Raw genomic sequence first — 15,077 nt, 5'->3', positions numbered from 1 at the left:
GTACCATTTATGTCATCAAGTTGAACAGCCTTAAAGTCACTTTCTGCTCCCAACTCTTCCTTACTTGTTAGGATTGTAGGCATGCTATATGTTTGATCATTCTCTATTTCAGTAATAGAAAATTGTGGCCTGTATACATCAGATTCAATTTTGTCTGAAACTGATCCATATAAGGATTGCTGTCAGGAAACATACCATCTTCCACTGCAAGTATGGTACAGTAGGAATATATTTTCTTCTTCGCCTATTTTTCTTGCAGATTTTTCAGGATCTGCCTGGAGTTCATTTGCCAGTGCAGCCTTTGCAATAGTCATTAGTAGTCATCTTAAAACTTGAGACCTAAAGTTTTTAAATTAATTCTCCATTCCACATATAGCAAAAAATGAGAGCATACCATTTTTCCATATTTACTTATGCTCATTATTCACCATGCAGAGATAACAAAAAATATAGGATATGTGTATACTTATCTAATGGACAGTGAGGAACTGTTTACTGTCAGGTTTAAAAAAAGAGAATGGCTAGCTCTGAAGGACTGAGCCATCTCAAGGCAGCTTCTATTCCATAAAGATCAACGTTTCAAAACATAAATAATAAATAACTACTAAATAAAGCTTTAGTTTCAGCTAAAATTATTTCTTCTCAGTAGCCAAATAAGATAATTTGCTTTATCAGATAAGGTATATTTTGAGTGAGATGGGCAGTTACTAAATTTAAAGTATAAATAAATATAAATAAAATAATTATATTAAGATACCATAGGCAGTCCTACTTCAGAGAAATCTCATGTAGTACATTTATCTCTTCAGAGCAGAAATGCTCAGATGGGTGCACTTGTACCAGCCTTGTGGGTTAGTATGGGTTTCCACCAACTTTTGTTCATTAGTTACAATTTGGTATCTTCATCTAGTAGATAGAGGTATTATAAATGGATTTATAATACCTATCAAGTTATATTGTGGCACCCATCAAAGAAGTTGGGTGTTGGTTCTTCTTTAATCTTCAATTTAGTTCTTGAACCATTAGATTAAGATCCTAACAATATGGTGGCACTCAATGCTGAATATAAATTGTTCCTAAATGCTGATGATATTATGGCTATCCTTCATAATAATGCAATGTCATTACCCAAACTGATTTCAAGTGGTTGATTCACTGACTAGTCCTGCCTTTGGATCCACTATTTCTATAAACGATTGCAAAAGATTAGGAATTACAATTTATACAGAAGCTATAAAATATTTGGGTTAATATCTTCTTGAAACGTATCACAATATGTTGAATTAAATGTCTAAATCTGTAGATCCAATTTAAAGAGATATGAGAGCCAGTTTGGTGTAGTGGTTAAGGCATCATCCTAGAAACCTGGAGACCATGAGTTCCAGTCCTGCCTTAGGCACAAAGCCAGCTGGGTGACCTTGGGCCAGTCACTTTCTCTCAGCGCTAGGAAGAAGGCAGTGGCAAACCACTTCTGAAAAACCTTGCCAAAAAAAACTGCAGGGACTTGTCCAGGTAGTCTTCAAGAATCGGACATGATTGAACAGATTAAAAAAAAAGTTGATGATTAAAATTTATGTAAGTCTTTGGGCCAAGATTAATGTTATCAAAATGAATATTACATTGGGTAACCGTGAGTTTTCCTGACAAAGCCTGGGGTTTGATTTTTTTTTTTTGCAGGTGAATCTTCATGATGATATTCCATAGACTGACACTTTGTTTCTGAAATCATAATGATGGGTCCAAATTTTGTCATCTGTCCCAATTCTGTGAAGGAATTCCTCACCTTCATTCTTATAGCATGAAAATTGCTGGCACATTTCAACTCTTTAAGCTTTCATCTCTGTCATCAGCATTCCAGGAACCCATCTTGCACAAACCGTCTGATATTGAAGAATACAAATAGTGTGACCTGTTACACATAAATCAGCTCTTTCTAGTTCACCACTTGTATATTTCTGTGGCCCAACAACACACACTACTCATGTCAAAACAGTCTTCACTAGAGCGGGGATTCCTATGTTCTAAAAATGTTAGAAATATGCAAGCATTTATGAACTTAAAACCATTTAAATATGACCAATTAAACCAAAAATATGACTTTTAAAGGAAAAATGTGACTTTACAATTTTTCTGAAATTAGCATCCAATTTTTAAAAATCTGTGCTTACACACACACACACACACACAAATTAAAAGGTTTATTCTTCACTTCCAGTGCAGAAGTGCTAGTATTGAAGGAATCAAATGAACATTTTGAGAGTAAAATGGTCATCCCTGGATTAGTTTTCAGCAGAATTGCATTGGATGACCACGTGCATCTTGAGGTTATCAAACTCAAAACTGCTTCTGTCGTCCACCGGTATGTTCTTGTATCTGGAGAAACTCCGTTCAACATCACAAGAGGTTATAGGAACAAATTTGAAAAAAGCAAACTCATCTGGAGAAAATTCTGGCTCAAAGTCTTCAAATTTTGCTTTGAGTCCATTTAGAGCATTACTTATTTTGCAAAGTGTTGAATAACCCAGATTAGATTGCAGCATTCTTTGCAGTTTATCACTAATTTTTTTCAGCCACTTTCCCCTTTGCTTGCTTTAAATCACTCTGTTTTACAATGTTCAGTGTATCACTAAGTTCCATTCCTACAGTTTCAAGGCGGGTGATTGCTCTTGATAATCCACTGAAGTTAGATCTTATATATGCTAAGTTTCCAGCCAAGGTTTCAGAAAAGGAATCTTGGACCATTTTGATGGAGGAAGATTCACAACAGTCAAATTCTTTAACTATCCGCTGCAAGGAAGCATAATTTGTGAAATAATACATAGCCGCATCCAGCCAAGTCCCCCAATGTGTCACCACAGGTTGGGGAGGGAGAGCCAAAGTAGGAGCAATTTCTTTGAACTTTTGTACTCGAAGTGGAGCTTTAATGAACATTTTTTTCCCATTCAAAATGATCTTATCAGGATAGTTGCTTCAAATCTCTTCAGCCACTCTGTAAACCATGTGCAAGGCATGTGATATGGATCATTTTTGGATAAAGATGTTTAAGTCCCTTGGCTGCTTTAGTCATGTATGGAGCGGCATTTGTTACGAAGAAAAGGATATTTCCCCTTTTTACACCATCTGGCCAGAGTAGTTTCATAGAATTGTCAAAGAACATAGCAATAGTGGAATTGTTTACTTTTTGTAGAGTTTCATATGTTAGAAGAAATACTTCACCAGGCGTGTCACATTTCAGAGTGCCAATAATAACATTGGCTACATATCTTCCGTTTACATCACTCGTTTCATCTATTGAAACCCATATCATATTGTTGTCAATAGCAGATTTTATCTTTTCTCACACATCTTCATAGCAGGCAGAGACGTAATTTTTCCTTACAGTTGTTTCATTTGGAATCAGGTGACTGGTGTACTTCTCCAAAAAATGCCTGAGGCTACCACCACCTAATTTCCTTAAGGGGATATTTGAAGTAACCATCATTTTACAGAGATCCTTCCAAAATTCTGACTGGGTATTTGATGAACCTGCAGTTGAAGAAGTAGCTCTCTCGAAAAGGAGACATTGCCTGTTCTCAGTGAAGGTAAATCTTGCTAAACAACTCGTGTTTTGCGGTGTCAGAATGTTGTTGAATATTAAAACGCTTTTGGGCCAATACCTTAGCTTCACACAATTTACAAAACAAAATATCACCATTGCTACTGAAAATCTGCTCCCCAAATTCTTGAACAAAACACTGTAATTTCATACTCACTGAACATCTACTTTTAGGCATGTTGAAATCTGATTGCAGCTTTCATGTGACTCTACCACCTCAAACACACACACACCTGAGTTGGGGAGCAAATGAGAAAAAAAAAAAAGTAAAATTCTCACTCTTTTTTTCAGGCCTGGTCAGGGGAGAAGCCTCTGCCTGCTGAAGTCATTTTTAAAAAGGTTGCTCTCCCTTTCTTACACACACACACCCCTACCTGAGTTGGGGAGCAAGTAAGAAAAAGAAAAAACAGGCAAATTCTCACCTTTTTTTTCAGGCCTGGTCAGGGGAGAAGCCTTTGTTCCCACCTTTCTCTCTCTCTCTCTCTCTCTCTCACACACACACACAAACACACACACCTCCCTGAGTTGGGGAAATGAATAAGAAAAATAAGGCAAATTCTCACTTTCTTTGCTGGCTCAAACTTCCTGGCTTATCAGGAGGGTTGCCAATGACCAAAATATGACGTTTGTTACAAAATTAAGCAGAAATATGACAACACCTTTAAAAAGTCAAAATACGACTTTTCAGGCAAAATAAAAAGCATCTAATTCTCACCAGATTACTCTAAAACCTATTTTAATTTACTTATAAATTCAAATAAAGGTTCCATAAAAAATATGACATGTCATAGAAATCCTCACCCTAGTCATCACCATGAACAACTTGCATTCAGTGGTGAATTTCAGTTGGAGGGACTTCTTTGAGTCAAAAATTCAATCACTGCACATTGCTTAAAGCACATTGATGAGTACTTACTGCAGGCTTCCATTTCACAAACAATAGCAAAACAACCTTTTCTCACAATCTCCTGCCAATGGCATGAAAGAACAGATGCTAAAGGACATGTCAGTTTCTAGTGCATCAGTACTGTTGTTGGCAACTTAGAGCATTGGAAGCATTACTTTTCATTCAATGTCTGTGTCTGTCTGTCTTTGGGGTTATAAAAAAATACTACTTGTCGGGACTCAACTAGATATAATGTGAAACATGGTGAACAGAATCTGGTTTTTAAATGTAAAGCACCAACATGAAGTAATTAATTTGATCTTGGAAAGGGCAATGGGAAGGATGATTTGATATTTTCCTCTTGTCCCATTGTTCCAGTCTAAATCCTTCCTTCTCTAATAATTGTCTATTATGAGGATTCAGAGGAAAGCCCCAAGATGCTGGAACCTTGAGTTAATGTCCCCATAGATGGAGATATATTCACAGGATCTAACTTTTCCATTGAGGAAGAAATTCCAACAAGCCGTTGCAAATTTAGAGTAGAGTAGGTAGAACCATTTTCCCCAAGCTGGGTTCCTTTCAGATGTGTGGCCAACTCCTAGAATTGGATATGAAGTGAACATACCTGTAGGAAAATTCTGAGAGTTGAAATTCACATATCCAGAGAGCTTCCAAATTGTGGAAGCCTGGGGCAGAAAGGAGTGCCCACTTCCTGGGAAAGTTTCCTCAGGATAAAAAGTATACTCAAGAGTAGATTCATAAATAGTGTTTCTGGCTGGTTGAACCTGAAAGCAACAATTGAGACTGGGTGGTGCTCTGTAGGGAGGAATACAAAAGCATTCAGTTTCTAACATGCCAGTGCTGGATTGTTGAACAAGCCTCAGGCCTTACCTTAAACATCTAATTCTGCTGTTAGTTTCCCCAAACTGTCATTAGACTGTTTTCAGATTTGGAATACTCTTTGACAAATGACCTGCTTGGATACATGATTTGACTTTTTGCTTAATTTTCGATTTCATGGTCTGGTGCCTGCCTGCCTTGCCTCTGCTGCTGCTCTATACATTACTGCTTGCAGGGCTTATTTTAGGCCCATATAAAAAAAAAGAACTTATGATTTAATTTTCATCTTGAAACCACCTGTCTGAAATACAAGAACATTGTGTATCAGAGCCAGCTTTTAAAAGCATCACTTCTCAAGAGTTGCCTTAGAGTGGGATATGTATACCTGGTCCAAGTACTATGGCACATCATTTTTTGTTTTGAGCATTGACTGGATGTGATGAACCTAGTGTATTTATGCCACTTTATGGGTTGTGGGAAATAATTTGGATTTTTTCCCCCTATTTTGGTCCTAATGTGGCAAAACATGGCTCTGGGTTTCAACAATTAGATTTTTCACATAGATATTTCTTATTAAAACTATGTAAAATACTGTTTTTAAAAAATCTAAAAGGCTGTCTAGTGGAAGAGAGGGTGGACTTGTCTTCTGTTAAAACAGAAAAGAACAAAGATCAATTGTTGGAGGGGAAATTGATAGCTGTTAAGAAGGGAAACTGTCACTGAAGTTTTCAAATGGGAGCTAGATGGCTCTTTGTCATATATAGTATGATTCTAGGAAATGCTTTACAATTGGACAGATGATATGCACTTTGAGGGCATGGATACTACAATAGACAACAAAGTCCAGTGCCCTTTGGGACTTTTCACTAATCTAATGCCTCACATTGGACTTTCACTGCCGTTAATCCCCACCCAGCATTACTATGGAATATGGGAGATGAAAGGCTGAGTTAATTAAGATTTCTGGGGTGCTGTAAAATGAGTATCTGAGTCAGAGTTGCTGCTAAAATATATCAGAGGACAGGAACTGCTAGGATTAGCATGGATAGATTAAATGGATAGCTTGGTCCTAATACAGTCGATCCTATATTGCGTTCTTTATTCCGGGTTTCAAGTTGGAAGTGGAGCCGTTTTTCAACTCCCCCCAAAAGGGGGGGTGTCTAAGCTACAATAGCGCCGGCACCCCCGTTGCAGCGAAGCCGGGTCGCCTTCGAGGACTCCTCTTGGGTTTTCTCCGCATAGACTTTCCTTGCCTGGAGAAGCAGGGAAGGGAAGGGAAGGGAAGGGAGGGGGGAATCAGAATTACCCTCCTACACTTCAAGGCATGACTGTGAGATACCAGACCCTAATCAACATCCGCGGGTGCCTCGCGGATCAAGCCTCTTCAGCCCCAGTAGCGGCGAGGAGAGCCTAGCACTCCCTGGCAACGGCAGCCTCGCTCCTCCTCTCTGTCATCAGCCAGTTCTGTCTGTCACATTGAGAAAAGGCAGCCGAGTATTGTCCTAAAACGGGGGGGGATATTTAGGAGGAAAAAAGGGGTGGAAATATTTCAATCACATGACTTGACAGGATTTCTAACCATTTTCTTTATCGTGAGGAAAAATCGTATCTATAGAAAAGCAGAGCGCCCCCCCCCATATTCCCACGCCCTCAGAGGAGCTAAGGTGGGGCAATAGAAAAGCATCTCGAGGTAAGCGTTTCCTCGTGGAAGGCAGATTTTAAGGAGAATTTGCTTCACCCCGCAACCCTTGGGCTGGGGAGACCGTGGTTGCTCGTTGTTCAGGTGGCTGCGATGCCCGAAAAGAGAGGGCGGGGGTGGGTGGAAGGGGCTCTGCTATCGGGGCTGCTTTCCATAGGTTCTCTTTCCGGAGTTGTAAGAAAAGCCGCGCGAGAGGTATCCCTCAACCTTCCGATTTCGGCGCAGAAGAAACACCTCCCTCCCGAGGTCTTTAGGCGTGAATGCCGCGCAGAAGGAAGTGCGGGAAGGTATGCGGCGTGAAGGCGTCGTGAGTAAATCCAGGGAGCAGGGGGTAGCCCCGGAGGTGAAACTATGCACGAGGGCGCTTCAAACCAAACGCAAAAGATGACCAAGAACAAAAACCCACCAAGGGTAACTTGAGCCGATTTTCTTCGGAGGGGTTTGAAGACAAGAGGGTTGTGTGACTGAAGGCAGAAGATTGGGACGCTGTGAGCGGGGAAGGAGCGGCCGGCTCGCGTTTCGCATTCTTCGGCTCCCTTCCTCCCCCTGAGTGAGCGTGAATGAAGGGCAGCCGCACGCGGGGTTTCTTGCAGCTCAGGCTTAACCCTTGAGAGCAGTCTTCACCTCTCCCCGCTTGGCGGAAAAGATTTCACAGGCTTGGGTGCAAAACGCGGGCGGCGGGAGGCTGTGGAGAAATTGGTGGTAGTCCTCAGCTAAATTGGAGTGGGGGCGAATTAACTGCCGTCTTTCCCTTGGGAAGTTTTATATGGGCTGCGGTTTCTCTTTCCTAAACTCCTTACCAGGTGTGAGCTTATCTTACAGAAGCTTGAGGCCCAATTCTCCACCATTACTACCGGAAATTTGCAATTCCGATCAAAATGTCAATATCAAAAAAGATAAATAAAAACACACATTTCCCTCGGGTTTCCACTATTTTTTGCATAATGCATTTGAATATTTAAGAGTAGAGAATCTGGCCTTGATGAAGTCATTGGACTACAACCCCACGTTGGCTGGGGCTGATAGGGCCGCAACTGGGGGGGGGGGGCAAACGGGGCATGTGACCCGGGCGCCACGCTGGTGGAGTGCCAAAATGAGCGCTGGGGGGGCGCCAAAATGGGCGCGGAATACATGTTTGCCCCGGGTGACACAGACCCTAGTTGCAGCCCTGCTAGTAGGGGTTGGAGCCCAACAACATGTTAAAAAAGACCAGAGGTACATCACAGTGACTTAAACTTTAGCCAGAAGTTGAAAGCATGTTGTGTTTCATTGCCCATCAGAGTAATAAGATCTCTGAGGAAAGGCAACTCACCTGGACAGTGAATTTCAGAGAACCTCAGGCATTAGATGTAACCCATTTCCGAAATGTACTTAAGTCAGACATTTTTAAATACAGTAAAGCCCCTTCTTGCTTTAAGTAAGGTTATGATGTTTTGAAAGGAATAGTACATATGAGGTGAAAATTGGTTAGATTCAAATATCAAAATTAACTATAATCGAACAAACTACCTTATGCCTTAGTCTGTTGGGTGAGTCTAATCAGTGATGATTCCTTAAAAGTTAATTATACCATGGTTTAATAAAAGGTGTGAACCCAATCTTGTTCAGAAACAGAAATTGCAGAAAAGGTGCAGAAAGACAAGTTCATCAAAATTAAAATGTTAAATTGAAATTATTAAAATTGATTAACAGTTAAAACCTTTTGAAAGAAATGCTTATTTTCATATTTGGGATACGAAAGTATCCAACAGGCCTCCACCCTTGTAGCCTTCCAGAAAGCTGTAGTGTAAAGGTTGGCTTTTCCCCCAGATGCTGGGATAGGATAAGATTGGAGCCTGAGGATTGTATGGATTGATGGATTAGAGATGGCACGTCATGTGTTTTTCTTGTGTTTGGTTTTACTATTGTTGTGAGCTGCCGAGACTTGTATTTTACAAGATGGGTGGCCATATAAATCTTTTAAGTAAAATAAATTTCATAAAAGCTGCAAAAATGAGGCCAAGTGCAACTCTCAAGCAAACATATTCCATAACCTAGGAGCAAGGCAGAACAAAGTCCTCTCTTGTGTGCCAGATAATAGAGCCTCCAACAACAGGGGCATTTTTTGAAGGGCCTCTTCTATAGATCTTAATGCCTGAGCAGGTTCATAATGGGAAAGACAGTCAGATAGTCAGATACAGTCAGGACCAGAAATATTGGAACAAGGATAACTGTTTTGGCCTTTGGCCTCTGTACACCACCACATTGAAGTTGAAAGGAAACACACCCAGATGGGAGCAAAGTCAGGACTTTCAGACGTAATTCAAGGGATTTGACAAAAGTGGGGCACTAACCATTCAGGAAGTACAGCCAGTGGCATTCACACACACACACACACACCATTGTTGATGGCTCATAAGTAATGGAACAAACCAACATCATTACAAACATAAGGATCACCTTTAAGACCTGGATGAAAATCCTTTGCAGTCAATGATTGCCTGAAGTCTGGAACCCAAATGCTGAGTTTCCTCCCTTGAGATGCTTTGCCAGGCCTTTACTGCTGCTGCCTCCAGCTGCTGCTTGTTTGTGGGTCTCTCTGCCTTCAGTCTTGTCTTCAGTAAGTGAAAAGCATGCTCTATTGAGTTGAGATCAGGTGACTGACTTGGCCATTGCCTTGAGAAACTCTTGGGTAGCTTTTGCTGTATGTTTTGGGTCATTATCCATCTGCAATATGAAGCGGCGTCCTATCATTTTGGCAGCATTTGACTGAATCAGAGCAGGAAGTATAGCCCTATACACTTCAGAATTCATCCTGCTGCTTACAGCAGCTAGGTCATCAATAAACACCAGTGATCCAGTTCCACTGGCAGCCATACATGCCCATGCCATAACACTGCCTCCACCATGTTTGACAGATGATGTGGTATGCTTTGGATCATGAGCTGTTCCTTTCCTTCTCCATACTTTTCTCTTCCCATCATTCTGGTGCAAGTTAATCTTGGTTTCATCAGTCCAAAGAACCATTCCAGAACTGGGCAGGCTTTTTTATGTGTTTGCTGGCAAAGTCTAATCTGGCCCTTCTGTTCTTGAGTGTTACCAGTTGTTTGCACCTTGTTGTGAAGCCTCTGTATTTACATTCATAAAGCCTTCCCTTTACTGTAGATGTTGACAATGACATGCCTACCTCCTCAAGAGCATTCTTGACTTGGCTAGATGTTGTGAAAGGGTTCCTCTTCACCATGAGCAGAATTCTGTGGTTATCCACTTTAGTTATCTTCCGTGGTCTTCCAGGCCTTTTGCTATGCTGAGCTTGCCAGTTAATTCCTTCTTTTTCAGGATGTTCCAAACTGTTGTAATGGCCACTCCCAATGTTTTTGCTATCTCTCTGATGGGTTTATTTTGTTTTCTCAACCTAATGATGGCCTCCTTTGCTCGCATGGACATCTCTTTGGACCTCATGTTGAGAGTTCCAGTGAACAGCTACCAAATGCAAATGTAACACTCAGAACTACCTCCAGGCCTTTTATCTGCTTGATTGGTTATGGGGTACCCAGGAAACAGGCCACAGGTGGCCATGCAGCTGCTTATCAGCCATTCATTCCATTACTTATGAGCCACCAACGATGGGTGTGTGTGTATGCCACTGGCTGTACTTCCAGAATGGTTAGTGCCCCACTTTTGTCAAACCCCTTGAATTACAGGTGAAAGTCCTGACTTCGCTCCCATTTGGGTGTGTTTCCTTTCAACTTCAATGTGGTGGTGTACAGAGGCCAAATGCCAAAACAGTTATCCTTGTTCCAATATTTCTGGTCCTGACTGTAATAATCTTCTGAAGGTTAATATCAACTTATGTTCAGTAAGCAGCTGGCAGATCTTGCTGTGCAACCCCTATTCCTTGTTCAGTTTAATAGCTTGGTTGATGCATTTTGCTCCATTTGCAACTTCCATAAACTTAAAAAGATAGCCTGTGTAATAAGAATATGAATAACTTGCAAAATCTCACCAGCCTTCTGTAATTGGGTAAACAGGCTTCTTACCATAGCTTCCAACCATGAGTCCAGTGTCAATTGAAGATTAGGGACAACTCCTAGTCAGTGAACTTTTTTGTGGAGGAAGAGCAGCTCCATCCTAAAAAGCTGAATCTCCATCCCAGAGTCCAATTTTTTACTGACCAACAGCCATTCTATCTTGTCTGGATTTAATTTCAGCTTGTTCTCTACAGCCCATCACTGAATTTAGGCAATGTATAAGGGTCTCTGGAACTGGATTATAAGGAGCAGTAGAACTTTTATTAATGTATGGATGCACTGCATTTAAAAGACAACCTTTTATGTTAAAGCTCTCTAAGCTACAACTGTCTCTTATGCCAGAATATCATACTTGAAGAACAACAATGAATTTTTTTTAAGAACACAGAAGGCCCACATAAAAATCACTGCATTTTTCAAGTAGGAAATAATAACCCAAAGAACTTAAGTTATGAGAGTAAAAAAAAGAAAAAATATAGTTAAATTTAGTTTATACTAATGCCATTCACTATACCTTTCTATATCTTTCCCTCCTTGTAAGTTATATCTGTTTTTACTATGTCCGTATACTAATCCATACATTACCTAATATTCTCATCAGTTCCATCCAACTAAGACTTTCTCAATCTTCCCCTCCTCAGTGTAGTTCTTTCCAGATCAGATCACTTCAGTCTACTTCTTTTGCACTGGTCACTCACCTTTGCATTCCATTCACATTCATTTCATTCCCATTCATTCTTGATTCTATCTCTTCTTCTCTTAAGCACACCTTTCTTGACTACTCCATTTTCACTGCATTCAACTTTTGTGTTGGCCCGGACATACCTCATTTCATCCAACGAAGTGGGCAAAAGCCTGCTGATATACATACCTACATTCTCTTTTGGCAGATATCATTCTTCACAATAGGTCACATGCTACTAAATGCTTTTCTGCCAGGATTTATACATCTGAAAATGTTTTAGTGACATTCTACCAAGGTACGCAAATTTATCTGCTTGCTTTAGTTTTTTGCCATTTATGTATAACTTGTAATTGTTCATAGCTGCCTTGATTTTTTGATATATTACTTTTTAGATCCATTCCCCTTGCAGCATCATACATCGTAACATTTGCTACAAAAATTTGAATCCTATAACACATGCATTTATGTCCCTACCCTGTATGGCAGTAATGTCAGTATTTTTTATTTATAAATTAATTTACATGAATCTGCATTTATTCATAAATACATTAAAGAACAGGGGGAACTTTACATATCCTTGTCTTACTCCCTGCTTGAATGTTGAACCTTTTGCTCAGCATTCCATTTATGTATGCTTTACTTCCATCTTACACTGATTTTATCTCAACCAACCTTCAACTTAATATTCATGTGCAACATTCTGTAGTTTAAGCCTGTTCATTTTGTTACATGCTTTCTCTAAATCAAGAAATGTACAATAAACTTTCATACATTTGTACATTTTTCAGTGACCTGAAGAACAGAAATTTAATCAGCACACCACCTTCCTGGCATAAAGCCACGCTACACAGTCCAAATTTTGCTCACTGTCACTCTTTCAGTCGGAGCCAAACACTTTCTCAGGCATGTTTAACTAGTCCCTCATTTGCTCTTGCTACCTTCCCCATTGTATAGAGGAAGAATAGAGACATCCTTCTAGTCATCAGGCAGAGATGCAGTCTTCGCACATGTATGAAACCACATAGCCACTTCATAAGCACACCATGTCCACATTTTAACATTTCTCAAGTTACTCCATGTACGTACACAGCCTGACCATTTTTCAACCTTCTCACAGCATTTATGACTTCATTCATTTTTTCTTCTTCAACACCAATACTTGTAGCATTTGTTTCCATTCCAGTCTTGGACAAATTGCTATCATTCCCATACAGATCTCTAAAATTCCCCTTCCTAGCATCTCCTCCCTTCTGTTTCCTCTAGAAGCTCCTTGTTTATCCCTCCCCACTCAGTTTAAAAAAAAAATTATTTCCATAAAAATTGCTTTGCATTTCTTCTGCTTCTTTTAGTTATTCCTTGCTATGTTTGGCTATATTCTGTGCAAGTATCTTTTATTCTACATATATAATATAAAATAACTCAGGCTAAATCTGACATTTTTTTAAATGCCAAGTATGTAAAATCAACACGCTTATGCCTATTTAAAAACAAGTGTTGCTTTCCAGAAACTGGCAATAAAAAGCCTCATAGGATTGCTCTGTGTCTGCTCCATTTGTTGGCCCCCAGGTAGATGCAGTGGAGAAGGCCTGAGAGATACAGCTGATGTTAACCATTAACAGTATTATTTTTTATCCCCTCCCATCCATTTTGTCTCCACAAGAACTTATGAGGAAATTAAGTCAAACACAGTTCACTAGTGAACTGAATTGCTGAATTAGGGTTTAAATTTAATCTGGATCACTCCAGTCTAAGGTTCTAACCATTATACTATGCTCATGAGTGAGTATGGCTCATCAGGGGCTGAACTATGGCTGTTGAACATAGGGACTTTGAGGGTTTGTTCTCTTAAATACTGAAGGAAGTTGAAGAACTTCGTGTACTATTTCCATTTATGAAGACAGACTTAATGGCTCTGTGTGGAAGTGGGTTATCACTGGTTGGGAAAAGTCAGATGGGGAAAAACTAGAAGCAGAGGGGAAAATAGAATCTGGTGTGAAATTATTCTGGGTTGGACATGGAAAAGAAAGTATTTACTGTATTTTGTTTTTAAGATGTAAATGAAGGAACAATTTAGTTGCAATGAAATTTATTTTAGCGGATCAAAATATGTGTGTTAACCTTTCAGTACATTTAACTCATATAATTTAGCTAAAGGAAAAACCTGCCAAAATGGAAAAAGGAATGAAGGAAGGAAATTTTGCCCCTTTGTTGTTGAGTTGTTAAGTCGTGTCCGACTCTTCATGACCCCATGGCAGCCCTTCCTGTCCTCTACTGTCTCCCAGAGTTTACTCAAATTCACATTCGTTGCATCAGTGATGCTATCTAACCACCTCATCCTCTGCCATCCCCTTCTCCATTTGCCTTCAGTCTTTCCTAGCATCAGGGTCTTTTCCAGTGAGTCCTCTCTTTGCATTAGGTGGCCAAAGTATTTGAGCTTCAGCTTCAGTATCTGTCCTTCCAGTCAGCATTCAGGATTGATTTCCTGTAGGATTGACTGATTTGACCTCCTTGCAGTCCAACTCAGCCTTCCTTATGGTCCAACTCTCACAGCCATACATTACTACTGGGAAAACCATAGCTTTGATTATACAGACCTTTGTCAGCAAGGTGATGTCTCTGCTTTTTAATATGCTGTCTAGGTTTGCCATAGCTTTCCTCCCAAGGAGCAAGTGTCTTTTAATTTCATGGCTGCAGTCACTGTCTGTGGTGATCTTGGAGCCCAAGGAAATAAAATCTGTCACTGCTTCCATTTCTTCCCCTTCTGTTTGCCAGGAAGTGATGGGACCAGATGCCATGATCTTAGTTTTTTTAATGTTGAGTTTCAAGCCAGCTTTTGCACTCTCCTCTTTCACCCTCATCAAGAGGCTCTTTAGTTCCTCTTCACTTTCTGCCATTAGGGTGGTATCGTCCACATATCTGAGGTTGTTGATATTTCTCCCAGCAATCTTAATTCCAGCTTGTGATTCATCCAGCCTGGCATTTCTCATGATGTACTCTGCATATAAGTTAAATAAGCAGGGTGACAGAATACAGCCTTGTCATACTCCTTTCCCAATTTTGAACCAATCTGTTGTTCCATGTCTGGTTCTAACTGTTGCTTCCTGAGCCGCATACAGGTTTCTCAGGAGACAGGTAAGGTGGTCTGGTACTCCCATCTCTTTAAGAATTTGCCAGTTTGTTGTGATCCACACAATCAAAGGCTTTAGCGTAGTCAATGAAGCAGAAGTAGATGTTTTTCCATAACTCTCTTGCTTTCTCCATGAACCAGCGAATGTTGGCAATTTGATCTCTAGTTCCTCTGCCTCTTCGAAACCCAGCTTGCACTTCTGGTAGTTCTAGGTTCATATATTGCTGAAGCCTAG

At 40.2% G+C, this 15,077-nt stretch overlaps 1 long non-coding RNA gene across 1 annotated transcript in view; it reads left to right on the top strand.

Moving 5' to 3' along the window:
• Positions 1 to 6,883: 6,883 nt before the first annotated feature.
• LOC134500960 (uncharacterized) overlaps positions 6,884 to 15,077 on the top strand; it is a 110,892-nt gene continuing 102,698 nt past the window's right edge. The window contains exon 1 of the long non-coding RNA XR_010068307.1: positions 6,884 to 7,011. This is a non-coding gene — a long non-coding RNA (uncharacterized LOC134500960). The remainder of the gene's footprint in view (positions 7,012 to 15,077) is intronic.

Source organism: Candoia aspera, chromosome 7 (genome assembly GCF_035149785.1).
Source record: "Candoia aspera isolate rCanAsp1 chromosome 7, rCanAsp1.hap2, whole genome shotgun sequence".
In the NCBI taxonomy this organism is placed as follows: domain Eukaryota; kingdom Metazoa; phylum Chordata; class Lepidosauria; order Squamata; family Boidae; genus Candoia; species Candoia aspera.
Note: the sequence above shows the minus strand (reverse complement) of the source record. Positions and strands in the feature narration are given on the sequence as shown.